Here is a 22,911-nt window from a genome sequence, read left to right as displayed (position 1 = left end):
TTCACCAACACACAAGATTTTTTTTAAGCACTTCCCAATTAAATTCCTGCCTCTTTAGATTTCAGAGCTCTTGCCCCGCTGTGGTTTAACATGAGCTTTTAGCTTCTCTACTTAGTTTACCTGGGAGGATTTGCCAGGGGGATCAAATCATGCTTTCGAGGCAGGTAACCAGAAGCTGTCTAATTGTCCAGGGCTGTTACTTGGGCAGGGTGGAGTGTGGGATCAGCTTGCGCTTTGCAGCATGAAAGCTGATTATCCCATTCGTTGTGTGCACAGCTACAAATGTTTGTCAAGAGCCTTAAAATCCAGTCATCACTACGGCTGCTTAACCGAAGGTGCCTGTGGTGCAGCACCTTGCGCAAAAACCAGTGCTTTGCCATGGAAACAACAAGCCTCTGAGGCAGGACAGCAATGTATTTTTGCAAAGTGGGGGGGCATGTGCATTTGCTGTTGCTTTGCCTGCCCCTTGTTAGAGTGGGTCAGGTGTTCAGCAGTGCACGGCAATGCTATAGCATTGGAAAATGGAGGCAAATTCCACCTGCAGTTTGTTTTTGGCGGAATGTGATTTAGCAAAGATGGATTTTGCTGGGGCACGTCATGAAACTTGATGGCCTTGATTAAAACTTGGAAAGCATTCCAAGAGAACATAACATAGACGCACATCTCCCATTGGTGTTAAGAGTTAGTGTTGGGGAGTTCCTTGCACGGCTTTGAAAAATCTCAACCATTCACTCTTACAGGGAGTGCGGTGGGTTCTCCAGTGACCGCCACTGGTCAGGAACTTTAGTGTTTGCGTCCAGTCCTGGAGAAGGATGCCATAGTGCCTTGCAACCCCAGTTCAGCAAGGTACTGAAGCATATGTCCAATTGTAAGCCAGCGAGCCGTTCAAGTGAAGTCAGTGGGAGTACTCCTTACGCAGAGGCCTAACTAAGCATTGAACATAAGATCCAGAGAAATAGAAAGGGTCATCAGTTGCATTATTCACTTTGTTTCTAAAATTTTCCCCTGCCAAACGAATGATGCAAAATATTACAAGGCTGTTCCAATATCCGTTTATCCCACAGTGAAATTCACAGTAATAGTCTTTTCACTGGCTTCATGCAGGATGTTAATATCAAATGACAGCAGTGAGGCTTCTACGGAGAAACGTTTGCCCGGATAATAGATTGCTGTCTCATCTTGTCTTTCCATCTGAAGAGGAGCCTTGCTTGTGCTCAAGTCTGCATCCCAAAGGTGCAGCTTAACTATGGAAAAGATTGGTGGTGGGAGAGGAAGCCAGCATTGAAAATGCAGGAGTCCTGCAGCTGCACTGAGGGTGGATGTCAACAGGAGAGTAAAAAAGTTGGTGTCAGGGGGACGATGGTTTTGGCTGTGCTGTACCCTCCACATCCTTAATGTTGCTCTGAGATGTAAAGGGGAGGGCAACACCAGAAGCAGCATGAGTGTCTGAGCAAAGGTTAGACCAACACCTGTCGAGGGGTCTAGATAAAAGGCCAGCGCTTCCATTTAGGCGACCTAGGCGGTCGCCTAGGGTGCTAGGATTTGGGAGGGCGGCATTTTAGCGGTGAGTGGGTCCTTCCGCGCTCTGGGTTGTAGGCAGCAATTCTGCGGCAGGTCCTTCACTCACTCCGTGCCACGCTGCCGAAGTGCCCCGGAGACCGGGAGCGCGGAAGGACTCCCCCACCGCAGAATTGCCACGAACGACCGGGAGCTCCTGTCTAGATAATATTTAGCCCTGCCTCGGTGCAGGGGAGTGAACTAGAGGACCTGTTGAGGCTCCTGCCAGCCCTACATTTCTGTGAAGCTATGATTGCTGTTTGGTGGTGGTGGCTAGCCAGGCACAGGAATAAAAGACCTGTTGGCTGAGTTGGGTACGGGTCAGTGTAGCGCTCCAGTTTGGTGTGATTCCCCTGCCAGATTCTCGTTAAATTCCTGGCAGCAGCAGATGCTTCGTGCACATGGTGAAAAGTCCCTGCACATTGTCACTAAGGAGGGGAGCTATTGGGATGGGGCAGCAGCACATTCATGTCACCACGTACAAGGCCTGCTGCTAAGTCATTGCATATCCACCACATCAGGGAAGTCTTGGCCACTCCCTGATCCTGGCCATCGCCAAACCAAATACTAGCAGGAAACTTGCAGGGCGGAGCTGCTAGGCCTTATTGAAGGGGGTCATGTTGCAGTCAGCCCTGCTGGATGAGCTGCTGCTTTGAGTTGCCTGTTACCCAAGTGTTGTTAATGAACCATTCAGTCTCCACTGACTCCATCCATTAGAGGGCAGAAGTGCTCAGTTATGTGTCAGAAGTCCTAAACTGCGAAGGGTAAATGAGATTCTCCTATAGCTGAAGTGGGTTTTAGAGAACAAGGACAATGGTGAGCTCAGTCCCTTCTTTTGTCATGAAGTCCTGAATGACTATGGATCTATTCTTCAAGTTTCAGATGCCTAGATTAGTCCCTCTCTGCTGCGTCCTTAGTCTGCTGGTATTAGTGCCGCAAAGGGAGGTGATTTAAAGCCGGGCGTGGGTGACTTTTCCGTTTAACCGTAGAGACAGCGTTAGGTTGGCAGCTAAGGCCTGCGGGCACCATCCACGTGGCGAACAATGGGCATTTGGACCGTGACCTGCTGGTGCCGTTGCCAGCCCTAGGAGGGTGGAAGGACTGGACGTTTTGTGGTTGAGAGGGGGGTCTCAGTGTTCCATTCATCACAGTTCGGGCCCTGCCAAATTTGCCATCCATTTTGGTCCATTTCACAGTTATAGGATTTTAAAAATTGTAAATTTTACAGTTTCAGGTATTTAAATCTGAAATTTCATTGTGTTGTAACTGTGGGGGTCCTGATCCAAAAATGGGTGGGTTTTTTTTGGTTTTTTTTGGGAGGGGAGGGGGGTTGCAAGGCTATTGTAGTGTGGGTCATGGTATGCCACACTTACTTCTGCTATGCTGATGGTGGTGGCACTGTCCCCGGAGCTGGCTCGCGGCAAGCAGTTGTGGAGTTTCCTGCTGCCAGGGAAGGTTCCTAGAAATGGGTCTGACCTGGCCCTGGGAGTGGACCCTGCAGGGGAACAGGAAGTCATGTTCTCTCCACCCCACCCCCGCAGCCCAGCTGGGATGAGCATCTGGAGTCCGACACACGGTAAGAGCCCCCCAGCCCTTCCCCTCCCCTACACTAGCCAGATTTCAGGGGGAAGATCAGATTTCACTGTCTGTGTTGCTTTTTTCATGGCCATGAATTTGGTAGGATTCTAATCATGTTAGTTTGAGCAGCAGAAGAGTTTAGGAGTGGTCCATTGTGCTAGGAGCTGTACATTCATTTAGTAAGAGAGAGTTCCTGCCCCAAAGATTTTACAGTCTGAATAGACAAGGCAGGCAAAGGAAGGTTTATCGCCTTTTTACAGATGGGGAACTGAGGCATGGAGAGGTGAAGTGACTGGCCCAAGGTCACACACAGTATGGCAGAGCAGGGAATTGACCCCAGATTTTCTCAGCCCCTGTCTCGTGCCTTAACCAGAAGGCCACCCCTCTTTTACCAAGAGTTCTACTCAGCCATTTTCGAGCTGGGTCATTAGCAATGAATATTGCAATAAACTGGGGCAAACAGCTTGTGCCCATTTTAGGGTACCAGAACTCGATCCTCCGAACGACATGGCTGGTTTATTTTAGCAGTTTGTGGGCTGCAGTGGGAGGCAGGTTGGTCACTGGGCCACAGCGGGTGAGTACTGACCTAGATGTCCAAAGTCACTGTGCCTTTGGAAGGTGGCATCTCCTCCCCTCGGGAATGCTCACCTAGGGATGAATGTTCTGTTCTGACAGCGTTGCTTTACCACTGTGACCAAAAATGGTCTGAACAGTCTGATCTGATTACCAGAGAGAGCGATAGCCTGCAAATCCTGAAGTGCAGGCAAAAACAAATATGCCTCAAGCCCGTGACAGAAGCCAACAAATATCAAAAAGGATCTAAATAGCCAAGCTGTACCTCTAATTAAGTAAATACTGGCTCCTGCGGACTGATAAAATCAGCAGGTCCTGTTTGGTTTGGACAGGTCAAACTGCGTGTTCTAGCAAAAGTGGAATGAGACCATATCCTTTTATCAACAGACTGCTGCATTCCAACTTTCAGGCCTGTTCCCTGCACATTCCTTTTATGAGCAGACCTCTCCGACTGCCTCTTTCTCACAAAGCCGCTTCTCAAGCAGTAGAACTTTGCACGCCACCCCTGGTACCTACTTCACCTGCTGTGCCCAGCAATGGCATTTCCTAAGAGAGGTTCAGTCAATGCTGATGGCAAAAATCCACCACAGACCAGCTAGAAATAAGGGTGCAAAATGCCCATCCAACTTTCAGTGGATGTTGATTACCAAAGACAGGCCATTTTGGTGTGCAGGGATGGGAAAATCTCTTTAAAGAGAGACAGCGCTGTTACTCTAGTACACTGCAAACAGTGAGGATTGTTCCCTACCCCAATGACCTTACAATCCAAATAGACCAGACAGGCAGTAATAGCTGGGTGACCCGACAGGTAAAATGATAGGAACTACAAAACTTGGATGTTAGCACTGATGGAACGTCCCTTTCTGTATTCCTTGCCCTAGGGCTTGCTTTGGCCTGATATTTGCAAAGTACCCATTATTATTTAATATGCTACCAAAGGTCTGCCTGGCACTCTGAAAACCCAAGTTCTGTGCCCTGAGGACTTTGCAGTTTAAAACGCTGAATCAGAGAGGTGGGAGTGGGTATAGCTGGGTGGGATTGGTGCTAGAAGATTAAGGGAAGGAGCAACTTTTAAGCAGAAGCAGAGGGAATTCCTGTTTTCAGAGCAGCAGAGTAACTTTGAAGCCCATCCACAGCACAGTCATGTGTCCCAAACCTCTCTGCAGCTGGAAGGGACCTTGCTGCTCAGTTTTTGTTTTGCAGGAGGACCAGTGTCTTACCTAGTTGTGTCGCTTGGGGGAGCTGGGTGGTAAGTGATGCCTGGAATTGCATGCGTATGTGTTTGCACTGCAGTGCCAGGTGAGTGCTGCAGGCAGCTAGGAAGATGCAATGTGATCACTTCGGTACCTGCACAGCATTTCAGGACACAACAGATTGCAAAGGAAATGCAGCTAAACAACCTGATTTTTTTCAATGATGCTGAGTACCTGCAGTTCCCACTGATTTCGGTAGGAGCTGGGGTTGTCCAAGACTGGAAATCCAGCCAGTGGCTTTTAGAAGGATAGTGTTTTCTTGTGAATTACTTAAGAGGTGGTTCTGGCCTGAATACACAGCTCTTCCCAGTGTAAGAGGAGAGAGACTTTACACTGATTATTTCATTCTCTGTGTTCACCTGGTGATTGCAGATACTCAGTGAAATCCCCTCACTTGCTGTGTAATTGGAGCTGATCCAAAATATGTCATCCCTTAGAGTAAAATTAACTTCCCTTCAGAGCACTAAGCCACTTTAGTCTGGGAAACTGCTCTGGCCTGTGGAAGGAGGCACTCAACCTACGAACAGGGCACAGCGCAGCTCATGCTTTACAGAGGAGGGTCAGTATCATTAGCCCCATTATATATGGGGAAACTGAGGCAGAGAGAAAGTGAATTTAACAAGTTGGGCTTGATGCAGGAATTGCTGAGTGAAATTCTCTGTGCTATGGAGGAGTCTAGAGTTGAAGGCCAGAGAGACCACCCGATCCTCCTCTAGTCTGACCCTCCTTATGTCACCAGCTGCCAACACCACCCAGCACCCGGACATAATTACAGCCCACAGGAGACTAGACTGTTGTGCCACAGGCAGAGTACAGGAGTGATCAAAGCACACCAATGTCTGAGGCCTCTGCAATGTCTGGGAATTGAGGAAGTGAAAGAAACCCGGCTAATCCTGGCAAGTGACCCACACCCTGCAGAGGAAGGTATAAAACTCCCTGAGGTCACTGTCAATCTGACCTGGGAAGAATTGCTTCCTAGCCCCGCACATGGCGATTGGTTAGACCCTGAGCATGTGAGCAAGAACCAGCCTGCCAGGCACTTAACAGAGGATGCTCAGTGCCACCTCAGAGCCCTGGCCCACCCTGTCCAATGTGCCATCTCCAGCTGTGGCCATCTCTGATGCTTCAGAGGGCGGTGACACAAAATCCCAAGCCCCAGAACACATTGGCAGGGTGCGAGAGGGAGAACCCTTCCTTACCCCTATGGGTAACTGGCTGAAGCCCTGAAGCATGAGGAGAAGGTCAGACTAGTTGATCACGATGGTCTGTGCTGACCTTAAAATCAATGAATGAGTGACTTGCCCAGTGAGTTAGTGACCAAGCCAAGGACAGAACCCAGGCCTTCTGACTTTAGTCCCTCTCAAGTATTACTGTGCACTGACTTGCAGGCCACTGGACCAGTGTTGCTGCTGACTGACTTGCTGTCCCTAAATCCCTTCCCTGTCCCCAGATTCCTTCTCCATAGTGACCTAAATGGAGCTGGTGCACAATTGCCACATGCACCTGCTCTGCAGCTCCCCGACCACATGGTGCAGAATTGGGGATTGGGGAGGCTTCTGAAGACCCTCCTCTAGTAGGCAGACTTCATGCTAGGACAGGAAATTCTTTATGCAAATGCGAACGCTAATGGGGCTTATGCTTTAGTGGGGTCCCGGTGAAGGCACCGAGATGCTGCAGTGGTAGGCTTGGCACAAGCACCTGGCTGTACAGATAGACTTGACTAATGGAGTCCTCACTTCTAGTGGGTTTTAACAGAGCTATTTTAAAACCCGGTAGGATAAAACTTGGAAGGCGGGTTGTAAATGCTGACACAGTGATTTATCATTATGTGAAAAGGACTGTAGGTCGATCAATGGTGAATCCATTCATAAAAAATAAAATAAAAATGGAGTGGTTTCAAATGCTGGCTTTTTAAATTTCTTTTGGTAAAACGTTGCTAACTACGTAGCTGCAATTTTGGAACCATTTTATCCCTTTCTGTAGCTGGGACCTTTTTAGTATTTTATTTTTGTAGGGATATGGGGGGGCGAAATCATTTAAAATGAGCTATTTATGGAATATTTGTGTCATTTAAATGATAAAGGGTTGAAATCTCCTTTTTCCTGTGGCTCTCATTTAAGTTAGCAAATACCTGTATTTGCCTTAATGCTAATTATTATTTATTAATCATATTTATCATGTTTAGTGCCTAAGGATTGACCAAAAATGGGGCTCCAGTGTACTAGGTTCTACCGTCAGAAAAGTACCGTCCCTTCGTGAAGACCTTACAGTCTAAATAGGGAAAACGGACACAGAGTGAGGGGAAAGGAGTGTAACGCATAACAGACTCCTAGAATTTGATGTACAGCTCTAGCCACAAGCCAAGTATCCAGTGGGCGCCTGTGCAATCTTAAGATGGCAGAGAGATGAAAGGTGTGGGGAGGGACTGTACCATACAAGTGGGCTTGGAAGAATTAGATTTTTATCAGTAAATGCTGATTTCACCAGACACGCAAACCAACTAAATGATATTTCAGTGGATATGAATCAAAATTTACAGATAGGTAAAGTAAGAAAAATGCTGCTTGAGAATTTTAGTTTCATTTAAGGATATTTAATTTGTATATTTTTGGTATGATAATTTTTCAATGTTATAAAGCTTTAACTTTTTGAATGTCGACCTCTACTGTAAATAGTCTTCCCCCTACCCCACAATTTCATGCAACTGTGAAAATTTAAATCAGTACAAATAAAAAAAGCTTAAAATACATGATTTTGTGCAACTGTGAAAATGTAGAGATAAAAAATAAAAAAATGCTTAAAATAAGCATTGATATTATCCTTTGAAATATTAAAAAAAAAATCAAATCAAATTCTGCCAAGCCTGCATGCAAGCAGGATGACACACAGTCACTCTGGACTTAATAGAAATCTCAGGAGTGATAGGGGTTTAATTCATTTGTAGTAATGAATGTGAATGCAGCCACTCTCTTGATCATGCAAACCTTGGTTTTGTGCCTTGGCTCTTATTTTCCACCTGTTCTTGAACAATTTTCCAATGTGTTAGGCGCAAGCTGATCTGTCATCCAGTTTTCATTTGCTTCACTGTCCACTTACTGTTTCTCCAAGAAACACAGGTTGGTTGGCAATTGTTGTTTTTAGTGGACAGTACAAGCAGGGGTGCTGGAAAAATTTGTATAGTGAGGGTGCAGAGAGCCATTGAACCAAACTGTAAAACGTTTATATGATGGAAACCACTTCAAGCTGCAGCACCTCTAGTTCTAGCACCCGTGAGTACAAGGAAGAGTGTGGATTGAAAGGGAATCAGAGAAGTGCAATAGAAATAGTGAAGCAGTTGGAGAAAGTGATTTATGATGAAAGGTTAAAAGATCTGAATACATTTCATTTGGCCAAACAATGAGTCTTAGAGGACAAACGTGATGAGCAGCTGCAAGTAATCCCATAGGGTGCAATCTCCAAGGGGAGCCCAGTAATTTGTTAGGGTGGTTTAGGGGAGTATGACTGCCATTACCAGGGTGAAATTTAAGAACGAGAAAATGTATCTTAGTTATATGCTGCTGCGCATCCATGTAGTACACCTCTACTCCTATATAACACGAATTCAGATACAGCATGGTAAAGCAGTGCTCTGGGGGCGCGGGGCTGCAGGGCTGCGCACTCTGGTGGATCGGGTCAAGTTTGATATAACGCGGTTTAACCTATTAAGCAATAAGATTCTTTGGCTCCTGAGGACAGCATTATATCGAGGTAGAGGTATATCTGGGTGCCTTCTCTATAAAATCAATAGCAATAGTGAAATCCCTAGTGGACTTCATGAAGTCTCTGGTACTTCTCCCTTTTGGGGGTCGAACCTCTGCTTGGAGTAAAGGGGTGTGTGTGTGTTTGTTTGTGTCTGTGAGTCTGTATTTAGAGGTAGATTAAAGTTAAGGTGGAGTATCAGGGACAACTTCTTGTTAGTGGAGAGTATTCTGCTGGAGAATAGTTTCCCAAGGGAAGTGCCAGAATCATTATTGCTTGCAATGTTTAAAACAAGACTAGATAGAGCCTTGGGGGATATACTGTAGATTAACAGTCCTGTACTGACTGCAGATATAGGTTCATTGGCATCTCTACCGGCTGTGTAATTTTTTTTTTTTTTTTTTTTTTTTTTTAGATATCCTTAACCCTTCAAAAAAATTGGGCTTGTTTAGTCTGGCGAAGAGAAGACTGAGGGGGGACATAACAGTTTAAGTGCATAAACAGTCATTACAAGGAGGAGGTTGAAAAATTGTCCTCTTTAACCGCTGAGGATAGGACAAGCAGCAATGGGCTTAAATTGCAGCAAGGGTGGTTTAGGTTGGATGTTAGGAAAAGCTTCCTGTCAGGGTGGTTAAGCATGGGAATAAATGGCCTAGGGAGGTGGTGGAATCTCCATCATTGGAGGTTTTTAAAACAGGTTAGACAAACACCTGTCAGGAATAATCTAGTTATTACATAGTCCTGTCTTGAGTGCAAGAGGCTGAACTAGATGGCCTCTCGACGTCCCTTCCAGTTCTACGCTTCCATGATTCCAAACATGAATTTATATTCCTCTTAGTAGAACAGATTGGGCTCCTTCAAGACCTCTGATTAGTGGATTCATCTGTGTACGTGGGAGCTGTCTGGGTGTGCAGAGGGTGATTGATAAACCTGTAATTATCAGCTGTTGCTCTGCTAGCTATCTACAGCAACCAGAAGCCCATTAGCTCAAATAGCAAGTTTATCCTCTATAACCAGGGATTTAAAAATCCAGCCAGGGCAGTCTGACATCTCCACTCCCACTCTCAACCACCGAATGTAGCTAAGAAGTGATTTGTCATTCCTTCTAGACAACCGAGGCACCAGGCCCATCTGCTCCGCTCCTTTGCATGTACTCATCCAAAACTGGAAATGGGGAACATGCACATTAAAAGGACATTATATTTGTGCTTACTGTGCAAGGAGCAAACATTAAGAGCTGGCTGGCCATCCAGTTTTTCTGCTGATCTGGATTTTGCTAGGTAGAAGGTTCCTGGTTTGGGGCAATCTGAAGTATTTACTGTATTATTCAGCGGGAAAATATTAATTGTGTTGTCACTGTACAGCAGAGAAGGCATCCATGGAAGATTATGAGCTGGGTATATTTTGTGAACATTAGAATAAATGGTGTTTGAAAGCTTCTTGTGGTGGTTTCTCCCTCTCTGTCCCCCCCCCCCCCGCCCCCATTAACTGGATGTAAAATTGTATATCTTCCATGATAAACTCTCTATTAATTTTTTCAGTGATTTTAAAATCAGCTAAAGCAAACCAATGGCTGCGGAGTCAAATGGATAGGCTCACTAGCACTGAAATACAGGAGCTTCTGGGACACAGGCCTGAGAGTCAAGAGATGTCGGTTCTAACCCCGCCTCTGCCACAGACTCACTTGGGGTGTGCTGCTCCCATTTGCAGAGAGCTAGCACAAGGTTTAAGCACAGTTAAGCCCTCTGTGCAGGGGCGAACTTCACTCTGTGCTCTTGTCATTTACCTTCTCTGCACCTTGATTTCAAACAAAGTAAGTGAGACTTTTCATGCAAACTGCATTGGATCTAAATTCAGATATCCCCTACCAGAGCAAGTATTTTTGCTTTCTTCTTCCTTACTTTTTCTTTTTAAGCTATGCATTAAAATAAGCATCTAAGTAGATTCTCCACTAAGCCTTGAATGACTTTAATAGCAGCGAGTATGCTCCGTCTATTTCAAACGTATCAGGGTTTCCACTGAGTGAGAATGTGTATTAAAAGGCTTGTTTCATCTTCAGAATGACAAAACAGCCAGTGCATTATTGATAGCTCTAATAATAAACACAGAGTCTGCGTATCACAGCAATTCATCATTCTGACACTTCCTTGGTGCCTTCCCTCAGTCCAGCCCAAAGGGAGGAGCTTTCAGTGACAAGGAAGCAGAACCGCTCCCCACCTCCACACACACACACACACACACACACACACTCTGTCTCACTCACTCCGTTCCCACCCCCCTCCACACAAACACATACTCAACAACTTCAGCTAATGGAAATCTATAAAACCTGCTCAAACCATCACTCAGCAATTAGGATTTGTCTTCTTACCTGCTCATTAAAAACTTTGCTCCAGCAAAACTATGCCTTTCTTTTTCTTAACTGTTCCCATGAAAATATCTAATCCATTCTGCACCTGAAGCCATAGACTCCCCAGGAGAGAAGTTCTTTGATATCAGTAACCTGCTGAAGATAGCTGATCTGTTGTTTGTACCATATTCCATCAGGACTTGTTGGCCATGTTCTCTCCATGCCCCAAGTTGTGTCAGAAACAAAACAATAGGAAAATGGATTAGTTGTTTGATTCAGATGCTCTAGGGGAGGAGGAAACCTTGGCAATAAACATACATCTTATTTGCATTTTCAGGAATGCATCTGTACCTATGAATCTCCCGTGTATTACCTAATTAATGGGGGGAAAGCCAAGTTTAAAAAAACTTCCACTGTCAACAAAAGATGGGAAAGGATAAGGGATTGTATCTGAGTTGCAAGCTCATATTTGCTGCTTGAATCTAGTTCAGCTCTACAGATCAAGATTAAGTCATGTGTTTCTGTTGGTCATGTAGTGTTGGCTTCTGGGAGGAAGTGGAAGAGCATGAAGGAGGAAAGATGATGAAGAAACAGTATCAGAGCACCAGGGAGAGATACGGAACTTATTTGTGAGCTATTTAGTGTGGGGGGTGAAAAAATCCTTTGGCAGCACATGCTGCAAACTCAGGAATTTTAAAACTGATTCAGAGTTGGCAAGCAATAAACATGGTGATTAAATGTAAGTGAGCTAGTGAAATCAAAGGGATCGCCACTTACTTAACACGTCGTTAATACTTAATATTGCATGTTAACAATGCTTAATATTTCGGGCCCGGAGCCAACAAAGTACTTAAGCATGTGTGCCCATACTTTTATGCCCATGAGTAGATTGCTGGGTGAACGCCCCAGTGAAGTTAATGGGAAAACGCCATTGATTTTTTTTTTCCAATGGAACTACTCATATGTGTGTAAGTGTCTGCAAAATAGAGGTCTTAGATTGTAAGATCTGAGTAAAATATAGAAAGATGTGTCCCTTACCCATTGTTGCCAATAAAAGGGAGTCCTGATCCTGAATAGCCTTGGGGTGCTACTGTAATCCAGATATTTAATAGTAAATGTATGTGCAATAGGCTTCCCTTCTCTTATTGACTTGCCTTTCAGTGCTCACTATTGGTGGACAATGCAGATTTCTTCCAGTGAAGACAGTAATTGCCAGCATCTCATTAGCCTTGACTTGGGTTTTGGATCTTTCCATAGCTGGGAGTTGCTTTTTTCCTCTCTATCGCAGTTCAAGTATGGAAGGATTTCCTGAGCAGATGTTTATAGTTATGCCAACTCAGGCGGGTGTGGGGGGTGCGAAATGGGCTATTTTGTGATGCAGACATTTCAGCTCGGCAATGAAAGAATTTGAGAGGACATGGTTTACAGGGAGGGATTGATCCCCAAAACGTTGGTGACTGAATCTGGAAAGAGAACCATGAGTCTCGTCGGCTGGTGTACATTTGCCTGGTTCTTGACTTCTGTGGAGATACGCCCATTTACCCCAGCTGAGGATCTGGTCCAGTGTTCGTGTCTTGGTAGCTGAAATGGTTGTGCTGCTGCTGCTGTTGTAGATTTGCATTCCATCCGTGCCACCAAATGTATACGGCTGAATTTTCACAGAAATTGCTGACTTAAGCACTCCTAGCAGAGTTGCTGCTCTCTTTGTGCATGCAGTGGTATGTGTTTAGGCTCATTTATGCACCTGACCCTTCTGTGTGTATCTCGGTATATACAACTTAAGAGCCTGTTTTTAAACCCATCCCTATAAAGTCAATATAGCTCACTCACCTATCCCCAATCAGAAATATTCCATCCATGAGGTGAGAAAACAGCTGCTATATTGTTACAAGCTGTGTTGTAAATACTTGAATAGTTAACTAGTTCGGGTTTTTATTCTCCTCTCTGAGGCCCAAACTCAGCCCCCTATTGTCACATGATTTGCAGTGGCCTCAATCATTTTCCTCACCGAGGGAATAATTCACCCTTGTGTTGAGACCACAACAAGGTGTATGCACCATTTAAGCCCCACTTCTGACCTCAGAATAGGGCTGAAGTGGCAACGGCTGTGTCTGCCCAGGGGTCCATTTCATCCCTCAGAGGATAGCATGTAGCTCTTAATTTGATAATGTTCTAAAGCTCATCGCTTCATTTGTGCTCTACCCCGCAGCCTAAAATCAGCTCCTACAGCAGAGAAATAAACAAACCTTGGAACGCCAGGTGTTTTTATTCCAGGCCTCTTAAAGAAAATGCCTCGAGGAGGGAATTTTCTCTGAGAAGCTGGCTGAGCAGAATTCTCCCCTAATAGACGTGCACTCTGTGAGCAGAGAGGAGTGAGCTGCATAGCCGATGTGTTGTCTTTACTGCCCCTGAGCGATTTATAATGCTGCTGTGTGTCGGAACAGCACAACACCTCCGTGCCCATAACGCATGTTTCATCTGCGCTTGGCAGCTCAGAGACCTCCTTATGCAGAGCTGCTGTTCGTGTGAACACGGAGGGCTGCCATCTGTAATGCATTCCCAGCTTGTGCGTTTAGACATAGAGCCTGCTCCGTCCTCTCACAGTGGGAGGCTCTTGCTGTCAGTTGCTAGAATCAAACTTTCCTGGGCCAGGTGTTGGGGCATTCTCAACGAGTCATCCAAACGTGTAGAACTTGCTCCTTTTGATGGTCCCTGCCAGTGTCCAGTAGTCTTCGGGTATATTGCAAAGCTAACCTGCTTACCCTTGGCTTTCTGGTTCTCTGTAATCTCAGAGTTGCCCACCTGGAGAGTGACTCATATTTGTTGATTTGAAATTAAATGTGAATTGTGCAGGTTCCATGGCAACAGGTGCCATATAAATAACGTAAGATCATAAAATACCATCTGTAAATTATCACGGGGGGGAGTTTAATACACAGCGAATTCTTTGCACTTTGCTGTAACTGAATGTATGTTAATGTTAGAATAATTGCTGCACTTATGCTCATATGAGGATCTCCAAGCCCTTTAATCCACAGTGAAGCCTCACAGCCTAGTGAAGCGGACAGTATTATGCCATTTTCCAGATGCTGAGAGATGAAGTGGCTTGCTTACAGTCACACAGCAAATCAGCAGGAAAGCTGGAATTAAAAACTAGGAGTCCTGATTTCCTGCTCCCTGTTTCTGTTGCTAAACTCTAAAAACACCAGGGCAGTCAGAATTACATCCTGAAAAGTAAGTGGGTGGATGGATGGATATTCCATGAGAGAGAGAGGGGGAGAGAGAGAGAATTACTTGACTTTAAAATGAGCACATTGGTGTCAGATGCACATACAGCTCATCTGTGTTAGTTAGAGTCTAATCCAACTGCAATAAACTTCAATGGAAGTTGGATTGGGGCCTTATTGAGCATGAAATAGTGCAAACCACAGAAGTTATACAGCAGAAGAGAAGAAAAATAAATTCCTGGGCTGGGAAGAATTTATATATTTATAGCTAGAGAGCTGATTAAAAAAAAAAAAAAGGAGAGATTCCCCCACACACACACTTGTCTTCTCTACCTGCCCACCCACCCCCTCTCCTGTGTTATAAATTAAGCCCTGAAAAATTGTTATACATGGGGGAAGTTTCCTCTTCTGAAAACCTGAGTCCTACATTGACCATTAGTATTTTACTATTAAGAAACTTCTTAATCTCAAACTGACTTTTGGTTTTTCACTAGCCCTGCAAAGCTTGTAGTTAATGCTTTTCTATTCCCCAGATGGGTCAAAATGTAACACAATGTTACGGAATACTTCAGGGCCCAATCCAACAAAGTGCTGCGCACCCTCAACTCCCATTGACTCCAATGATCAGACCCTGAGGGGATCAAGCCTTAGTCTGGTGGAAGTCTCCATCTAAATATTCAGATTCTTCACCTCTGAGAAAGGCAGGGGAGATGTTTTAAAACTAGAATTCAGAGTACAAGACATGACCCTGAAACCAGCAACCCTGAAGTGGACAGGTGAAGGAAGGAGTAGGGGATAAAGTAGGTTTATTCCATCTCTAATTTCTGTGATTCTGTGAATTGCAAAAAGTTAGGGGATTGAAAGCTGGGCAGAGGGGGAGTGATGGTGTTGCTACAAAGCTTTATCAATGCTAAAGAATAATTTTAACATATTTGGGAATCTGTTGCCTGTAACGTGACAGCAATTGACAAACTGGAAGGTCTAACCTGGCAGGCTGAGTGGTGCTTTCTAAGGTTATAACAAAACTGCCTCATTTTTGTGGCAGCTTTGCTGAAGTCATTCTGGCTGTTCTAAAATTATCTGCAGAATGCAGAGGCACATACTGATTCGTGCATTAAAATGTCAGTAGGAAATCGGTCTCTCATGCACCCACCACTGTGGTGTCTGTTGTTCAATCTGGTAGCACATAAAGACCCCAACTAAGGGCTGGGGTCTCATTGCGTTTAATGGTGTACTGAGCTTCTGATCCTTTGCATTGCCTCTCTTTGGATTCTCTTGGTGCAAAATATTTAAATAGCAGCTGAGCAAAGCTAAAACTCAGCTCAGCTTGTTCTTACAGCTTTTAATTCCAGGAAGGCTGTAAATGAATTAAGCCACACAAGGATATCTACCTGGCAGAGCGCCGTAAGCCGGCTTTCTATAGCAATATACTTCTAAATGGCTGCAGGATTACTCTGATCACAATCCCCACCTTCATGAAAGGTATTGCAGGACACCTGAGAGGGAAGCCCAGATCCTCAGCTGGTGGAGTAAATCAGCACTGGTCCACAGACAACATGGATTTACACCCACTGAGGTTCTACCCTGGAGATGCTGAGAATTTGAGCCCAGTGCAAAAACTGGGTGCAAAACCTTGCAAGAGGAAGTGGCTGTGTGAACTGAGAGTAGGCAGGAAAGGGGGTGGGGGGAGGGAGGTGATGTGTTCTTACAGCCAGCTCCGCTGTGCTTGCAGGCAGGAGATTAAACCACAGATGGTGAGTGAGTCTGAGGGTGAAGAAAGAAGAAACTCTGTCAGGTCTGATCCCTCAGTATTCTCCAGCAGCCCTTGCTAAGGGAGTTGGTTGGGTGAGGAAAGGGAAGGGTAACCCAGCCAGGCCGTTTTAACAGAGAAGTCACGGAGTTAAATGCTGGATAACAAGCAGAAGGAGCTATTGCAGATAAGGACAAGCAAAGCTGAGGATGTGAAATCGTGTCTGCTGCTGAATGTACAGGAACTGAATTGGGAAATCCCACTGCTGCTGCAGTGAACAGGAATCAGATGGTTACCTGCCCCTCCAGCTCCTTGGTGAGCCCCAAACGTTCTGAGGGTCTCAAATCCACTGTTGGTAGATGACCTTTGGCAGCGCAGCATGAGCAGCGGGTACAGTAGTCTGGATGAAGAGCTCGAGGATTTTTTTTTCACAGCCAAGACCACCTTCTTCAAGAGTGCACAGAGCAGAGCCCCTGCCAAGGTAATAGCTTTAAAACTATCTAAGGGGCCATGTTGGGTGTAGCATGGAGCATTCTCCATAGCAAAAAAAAAAAAAAAAAAAAAGCTGTGTGCACATGCATGTCTGTCTGCAGGTGCCAGGCTGTCCAAATTAGCTTGCGATCATAGTCAGGGTCACAGTCTGTTCTCAGAATGAGGGGGGCATTTACTTACAACTCTTGTTATCTGGTAAAGTAGATGAGATGTCTTTGCTCTGTTGCAATGGTTCTCACCTTTATCTATCCTGCCACTCCCTTTTCCATGGCAGGATATGCACCCCCACCCTACACCCTCCAAAGGATCCCCTTCCCAGTCATCCAGGATCTGGCTGAAACCCTTTGCCACCCTAGGCGTCAGAACCCCTCAGGCTGAGAATGCCTGTGCTGTCACATGCAACATATAACACTGCAGATTATTTGGATTCTGAGAGGCATGTTATGGTGGCAGCAGGTTTTCTGAAGTTAATGGGCTAAATTAATCTCTGGTCTAATTCTATTGACCTCATTGGAATTACTTAAATGGACAAAGTTAATCTCTGGTGTATGTTTAAAAAGAGAGTGTGTGTTTGTTTGTGTATACCATTTTATCCGGACTTCAAAACTATTATCGGTTAGTAACACCGGTACAGGGCATTGCCTATGTTAATATACACATTTAAAATCAACCCTCAGAGAATCTGTAATCACCAGCCAGCGCAAGGTGTAAAAAAGAGAAGAGAGGAAAAGGCTGTTACAGAAGTAGAGGTTTTACACAGGAAAAAGAACCCTAAAATGTTCACAGATCACATGTTACGTAGGAAGCATGCGCTGGGTCACCATTTTCCTCCACTGCTGCAAAAAGTTTGATCTTGGCTGTGCTGTCACTCTGAGAGAGGAAAGTACCATGTCACTGTAGCAGTTCTTTTTCACTTAAGAAAAAAATATTTTAAATGATCAGTAGTGAAATTCCACTATAAGGTGCTGCCATATTTGCATGTCTCAAACTGCAATGGTATAATCCTCAGCAGGTGCTTTTGGTATCATCTTTCTCTATGGTGCAAAAAAAGAAAAAAAGGGAGGGCAGCTCTGAGTTAATCTGAAAGTGTTTGTTTTGCTTCATCCAGTTGAGTGAATTGGTGCGTGTGACAGTCCCTTTATTATCCAGTAGTTTTTAGGATCTCATTTTACTCATCTGAAACTTTTTAGAAATACTCCCTTGGATTATAACGTGGGACATCCCCCATTAGTCATTTGTGTCGGGAGCTGACAGCTAACAAACTTCTGTTTTTTTTAGAAAATGTCATTTGATTGTCCATTCGTGTAGAAGACCTAAATATCTTTGTATAATTATATATATCTTTGTGTGCATTCAGTTCCTATTTAATTCTTTCTTCTGTGGCAGGATATTGAAATGCTAATTTTTAAATAAGCCTGCTTTTTCATTCACTGCTGTATCCTGCCCTAATATGTGCCCATCACTGTGATATCTGGGCTCCATTCTAATGGATATTAACTGCACTGGTTTCACCCCTCCACTGCTCTCTTCTTAACAGTCAAACATGGTGAAAGTTAAAGGAAGTTCGTGTCAAGTGATCTGGTAGTACAGGTTTCTTGTACTGTGGGAAGGAAATGTTTCTTGTTCAAAGCAGCATAGCGGCCCAAGCAAACCATATTGTGATATATATATTGTCTGGCTTTACAGTAGTACAGTAGATGCAAGTCATCAAGCAGCTGGTTGCTTTTTTTCCTGGGGGAAAAATAGTTTAAGGCTCTTGATCTTATGTGGGTGGTAGGGGCTATTTAAAGTGTGCTGTTGCTTTTGGCTTTTTGAAGGTGTGATTAATGGGAATTACACATGTACTGCAGAGAATTCTTAGACCCTCTAAGGCTGGAGCCAGCACCTGGAGTTCTGAAGGAACAAGTCACCGAATAGTGGCAAAAAGTAGCTAGGAATAAATTTAGAGGCCTAATATAGCCAAAAAAGAATGATTTCCAAGGGGCAATTGGTTCTTGCAAGAACCTGATCACCTGAGGAGCTTCCCATTGCCTCAAAACTGTGTGTGGCAGCGGGGACAGAGGAAAGGGAATAGAGAACAGACTGTAAGGAACAATCCTGCACTAACAGTTATATAGTAGCATGAATCTAATGAGTTTTTGTCTCCTCCCATCTCTGATGTAAATGTGAATCATTGGAACTAAATTCATCCTGGATCCAGATGACACACAAGCTGTTTGATAGGCACAGGCTGGTTGGTGTGGGTGGAATGCTTTGCCCCGGCATCCTTGGAGATTACAGAGGGAAACAGGTGCAGCCATTATTCAGCCTTGACACCAGTAAAGGCCTCAATGTGCAGAATGGTGGGACAGCAGCGGTATCGCCCCAGCAGGTGGGAACTACTGTACAGTACACACTCCTCCCAGGCCAGGCAAGACAGATATTTTAGATGTTGGTTTAACCTGACAGTCTTATTTTTGCTACTGGTCTTCTGGAGGCCCTCAATCTGTCTTTACTCAATCAAAACACCCACTGAAGCTACTGGGAGTTTTCCTAAGACTTTAGGATTTGATCCATTTATCTGCTCTTCTCATTCACCCTCCAAGTGCTGTATAGTCTGAGAAAAGCATCTTAACAATGAGATTCTGTCTCCTCCATCAAACTGGAACCACTGTGGCTTTTTGTTAGTCTCCAGGGCCAGGCCCCTCTCTTGGTCATTGTTTGTCATTAGGTGAAGCAGAGACTTTATTGGTGTTTTCAGAACCAAACACATTTAGGATCCAGAGAAGTTCTTTTTTTAATTAGGAGATGCCAGGGTTATGAAATAAAGCCTGCTACAGTGATTGATTGCTCCTAATACCAAGTAGTGTGAGTGATGCTGGGCCAAAGCATTTATTTATTTGGCTGTCTGAAATCCCTCAGAACTGGGCAGGTATAGCATCAAATTAGGGTAATTCTTCCCCCCCCCCCTCAGAATTAGAGCAATCAAATTTTTGAATTGCTCTGCTCCAGCTCCGGGCTCTGCTCCAAAGCCCTGATTCCCCCTTCTACTTGTACCTCCTTCTGGAACCATTTTGAAAAGTTAAAAGCAGTCTATAAAAACCTCTTTATGGCAACAATTTTGTGTTTTCAGCCACATAGCTCATCATCTGCCCGTGGCTGTGTGCAGTCATGTTCTGAATCCAAGATTTAATCAATCTGCTGGACACACTTCAGCCCAGCTTGTCCCACTCTAGATACTCAGGAAGAATGCCCAAATCAGAGATGCAACCCTCTCCTAAGCACCGCCCCCCAGCACTGATGGGACTCCAGATAGAACCATCTTGTCAAACCTAAAGTAGCTCTGCCATTTTCCGGCACATGCTTGTCCGTGTTCTGTTTCATTCCCGTCCAGCTGATTTGTTTGAGCTGGTTTAATCAGCCTGTTCAAGCCAGCTTTTTACGTGGTTAACCATGAGAAAGCAATGCCCGTGCATACGAATGTAGCACCGACACATCACGTAACGTGCACGCTAGATTGAAATCTGAGTTGTGGGCTTTCATATGCTAAGGGCTGGTCTACACGGCGAGGACGTCGGAGCGCACTATGGAACTTTCAGCATCGTACGAGATACAAATATTGGAAACATCATTGTTCAAAGCAAACATTTGGGTCTTCCTTGTAGCATTTTCCCCTGCAGCTCTGCTGCTCTGTACTTTCCTAGTTCCCCATCTGACTGGTTCTGTGAACTTCTATATAAAGAACAATATGATGTACTTAAAAGGCTTAATCAAATTGCTTGTTGGTGTCCAGCAGTAACAGACGTGGGGACATTGTGTTTATAAAGAGAGAGTGGCAAATTACTATCTAGGATCTAAAAAGTGCATTTCCACATTATGATTAATATCTGTTGTTCTCCCGTTGTTGTTTGATCAGAATTCTGTGTATCTGCAGTAACTTGCTTCTTAAAATCAATCTCACTTTTCTCTTCCCTTTGTACACCTCCATTTCAAGCAATCTGGCCTTTCTGTAAATGCTTTGGAAGGTCTTTAGGCTTCTTATGGCTAACTGTCCCACCCACTGATTTCCCTTTTATTCCCTGTTGCTTTCTTGCAGGTCTCTTCCACCTTGGTCTGCCGTTATCAATCTATCGACAGAATGGAGACACCCTGCTCAAATACAGGGGTAGATTAAGACTATAGTATTCAGGCTCTGATTAATCAAAATAATGTCCCTACCCATATGACCCTTCAAAATCTTCAGCTCTCCTGTGTCTGAGGATCAGATTGAATTCACAGGGCTGTCACCCAACTCACTTCACTTTGGTTGTATCAGGACCTGCGACCTCTAAGGCCTTAATTGAGGGGTTCTGAGCATCCTCATTGCTTTGGATGCTAGTCTGTAGCACTTAGTTCTGCCTCTGTGCAAATGTCTCCTCATTGGCCTCAGAGTGTGAAAGTGATGAGCACTGGAATGTAAGTGAGCAGGGCCAGTTCCTGAATAACTCCTTTTCTCAAGAGCAAGTGCATTGACTTGAGGCAGAGGTCCAGAGCAAACTGCAGCTGCATTCATGTCTCTTCTGCTTACTAATATCAGCAAGCCAGCTGTATAGACGCGTGACCTCCTTCGGTTCTCTAATGTGCTGAGACAGTGCACGAGCATAGGGCCTGATTCTGTAACCCAGCTATGCATGGAAGTCCTGTGGACACCCAAGATAGATCCACAAGTGGAGCAGCTGTAGAATCCAGCCCAGGTTCCTTCTCTCCATGTGTGTCAGGCTGGGAAACTGCATGCACTCGCACTCAGGTGCATCTGCATGACAGCACATCGGTAGGATTTTAAGTAGTGGATTGGAAGATACTAAGATTCAGGTTTTTTTCTCTGTTCTTTTGGACATCAGCGTGAGCCAGTCAAATGGAGAGATGACTCGCAAATTTGAAAATGAATCTGTTTCCTCACAGAGATTTGGAGGGAGGGGGGGAATACATAGCAAAGCAAGACCTGGTCAAAGAGACCATTCAAGGTCTCAGCCCCAGTAGCTTAATGAAGTTCATTCAAGGTCTCAGCCCCAGTAGCTTAATGAAGTTCATCTTCTGTAATGAAGATGAAGCAGAATTGTACATGCTGTGTTTAGGGCAGTTTCTTAAGAGAGGAAGCTATAACGAGTGACCTTCTTGTCCAGTTTTCACTGCATATATTAGTTCAGGGGTTCTCAAACTTAATTGCATTGCGACCCCCTTTTGTCGACAAAAATTGCTACATGACCCCAGGAAGTGGGACCAAAGCCCAAGAGTGGGAGCTGAAGCCCTTGGGCGACTAACCTGAGCCCCATCACCCATGATTGAAGCCTTCAGGCTTTGGCTTCAGCCCATGGCCCCAGCAAGTCTAACACCAGCCCTGGTGACCCCATTAATAGGGGATTGCAATCTACTTTGAGGTTGCGACCCACAGTTTGAGAACTGCCATTTTAAAACTTCTTCTTAGAATGCTTACTGTTAGTCATGGGGGAAGATGGCACAAAAACGGAGACCTGAATTAGTTTGTGTTTTGGAATTATTCCACTGTTTGAGCCCTAGTGAGGCATGATGTTCTCTGAGCACTTTTCAAGCCATCTGTATTGGGAAGGTGTCCTCAGTGCGCACAGAAATAAGACCACTTGGCTGAAAATTGCTGCCGATGAGTCAAAAGTTCAGCACAGACAAGGTTGATTAAGAGTCCTGGAGACTGAACTCCTCTTTATCCAGAGACAACTGCTATCCCAACAATGTGCCTCAACCTAGTTTGAAGGGGTCTACCTCTAGGGGGTAAGAGAGGAATCCTGTCTCCATGGCCCATTCAGACAGACTTTGGAGCCTTTCTGAGACTGCAGTGAGAACAGAGTTTTTATGGCTGGGTTTGAGTTGTGGTGGCCCAACGCATATGTGGCTTTTCCCCCCCTCTGTAGGTCAGATGCTGGCAAATGTGAGTTCAGTTGTGGAATATCTAAGTCTGAACGAACACCATGGAAGACTCCGATATTTTGGATGTGTGACTTTGCTGTGGGGGATGAGTCACACTGGGTATGTCTCCCTAGTGAATTAGTTTGTGTCAAACCCTAGCTGAGCAGAGAGAAGAGAGGATTCTCCAGTGGTTAGGGTGCTAATTGGGAGACCTGGGTTCAGCTCCCTGTTCTGTCACAAACTCCATGTACGACCTGCGGCAAGTTGCTTAGCCTCAGTTCCCTGTTTGTAAAATGGGATCGTGTAATCCACTCGGGTAGTGGGTCCCCCTCTGTTCCCAAGTATGTTACAGCCCCTGCAAGAGTGCCAGGGCTCTTGAGCTGAAGCTGTAGCAGCTCATGCTTTTAGCACTCAAGGTCTCCAGTTCAGTCTCTGGTGTGTCAGCCATCACAATAGCACTTTCCTGCCTCACAGGGGTGTTGAGAGGATAAATAA

General features: G+C 45.0%; 1 protein-coding gene across 3 annotated transcripts in view; it reads left to right on the top strand.

The window, feature by feature from the left end:
• Positions 1 to 22,911, top strand: part of IKBKE (inhibitor of nuclear factor kappa B kinase subunit epsilon) — a 158,721-nt gene that overhangs the window by 95,592 nt on the left and 40,218 nt on the right. The gene's annotated exons all lie outside the window — the stretch shown is intronic.

Source organism: Gopherus flavomarginatus, chromosome 5 (assembly GCF_025201925.1).
Source record: "Gopherus flavomarginatus isolate rGopFla2 chromosome 5, rGopFla2.mat.asm, whole genome shotgun sequence".
NCBI lineage: Eukaryota > Metazoa > Chordata > Testudines > Testudinidae > Gopherus > Gopherus flavomarginatus.
This window is presented reverse-complemented; position numbering and strand designations above follow the sequence as displayed.